A 2,231-nucleotide genomic window follows, 5' to 3' on the forward strand; every position below is an offset into this window, starting at 1 on the left:
GAGCAAACGCGGCACCCATCTTGCGCACAGCTTTCTCATGTCCAAATTTTCAGTTAAAATGCGATGTACAGCACTTTTTGAAATGCCTACCATGTCTGCTAGCTCTCGCACTTTGAGTTGACTGTCATCCAATACCATTTTGTGGATTTTTTTCCACCATTTCTGGCATGGTCACCTCACTTGGTCGACCACTACGATGTTTGTCTTGGCAGCTCGTAAGGCCTTGTTTAAACTCTGCCACCCAATATTTTATTGTTGTAAACAAGGGAGCAGACTCCCCCAGAGTAGAATCTAGCTCAGCTTTAATGTTGGTTGGACCGAAACCTTTCAAATGAAAGTATTGTATCACATAACAATGACAAATTTTTTCCATGTTTACAAATTCACTGAGATTGTTCACTATTTATGGCTGCCAAAAAAATACTATATAACGTAACGTCTTAAAACTTCAAACTTAAGCTTTATAAGGTTAATACTTTCGAACACAGTCGTTTTTTTTCAAATAAGTACCGCCATCTATATCAGGTTGGGTACTTCTGGGACGACCCTCGTAAAATACAAACAAACATGACTTTTAAGTTACTGCTTCTATTCACCCCAACTCATGGTTGAAAAGAAACACCAAGGAAATAAAAAGGAAAAATGAGGAATTTGATTAATTTATATATTACACTGAAGTTGTTAATGATAAGACCACTAATGTGAGGTGACATCATTAACATTGTTGAAGTTACGTAATCGTTTAGACAGAAAAGTGTTTGCATTCACTTCATTTTATGGTAAATATAAAAATTCTATTTTTATTTACTTTTCTTGCATTTTTATTATGGATAATTTATATTTAAATTTTCAATAACAGTTTCATACGTTATGATAATTAATAACACAATATTGAAATTGTAATGCAATTTCTGTTCAATATAATTTTCTTCGTGGAAAATAGAAAAGAACCAAAATAATATTTTTTAATAAAAGATATTGGAGAAAATTGTATCATTGCGGAAGATTTTTGAAAATGTAATAATGATAAATATATAACAGTAGATTTGCAACTTTTGTTGTTATAAACTTAATCTATGAATTAGGACATGACAAAAACTAAAACATGATCAAAATAAAAAATGTTAATACAATTTGCAATAAGTAGATATAACTTGAAAATATAAAGTAGATCAGCATAGATTACTTTAAGAAATTGAAATGTTTTAATCAGTTAATTGTTTGGTGATTGTTTCTCATTTTAAGAAATTTTAAATTAATGAAACTGTTATTAATTGAGGCGGAGCATTAGCAAAGCCTCTTCTATGTGACATAAAGAATTGTGTTCATTCTCAGAATCTATTTGATTAATTTTGATTAAACTTTACCATTTTTCATTAATTGCAATGAGGAATCCAAAAATTTAATAATGGTCCATTTAAATGTAAAGAACAAGAGCCTATGACTTTGTTTTTGATATACAGAGGTATTAAAGTGAAAATGTTCAGCTCTGTGATGTGAATGAGCATGCCTAATAGAAAATAGATGCAAAAAATGAACAAAACACAATAACAAAGCAATCAATGATGATTTGGCAAGTGCAAGCTTTGCGTGTCGTAGGCTGGCAGGTACAAGATAGCTTCTTCTATATCTAACAAGTACAGAGATCACTTCTTTCTTTCCATCTCAATTCTGTTGTGATATGACAAAGTTGCATGATGTCCTAATTTAAGCTAAAAACTTTTAAACAGAATTCTGTCATCTACAGTTTAAATCTATTGTGAGGCTCTGGATAGGTTCAAACTCCTCACTAAAATTCATGCTACAATACTTTTTTGAATGAAAAGAAGAGAGAGAAATAATTTTTTTGTATGATAAATATGAATTGAACATATAAACAATAAAAGAATGTAAATCCTAAGATCAACCATCACCAGTTGGGATCAAATTAAATGCTAACTTTGACCTCTCCCATGATCTGGGTTGAAATCTCTAGCAGTTACAAGTAGCAATGGGTGAGGGACCACTTAGAAAGTGAGAACAAAGAAAAGCAACCAATCAGAATGTGTAACAGGGTCAAAAAATAATAAAAACACTAAATATATTGGTATGGTTATAGATATAATTATTTTGTATCAGAAAATCATTTTTCATAGTAAACAATTTTTTTATGTAGTGAGATCTTTTATGAATAGTAAATTTAAAACTATAAAGTTAGTTATAATTATATATATTTATAGTTATAATCAAAT

Source organism: Centruroides sculpturatus, unplaced genomic scaffold (genome assembly GCF_000671375.1).
Source record: "Centruroides sculpturatus isolate CEXI.00-Female unplaced genomic scaffold, Cexi_2.0 scaffold675, whole genome shotgun sequence".
Lineage (NCBI taxonomy): Eukaryota > Metazoa > Arthropoda > Arachnida > Scorpiones > Buthidae > Centruroides > Centruroides sculpturatus.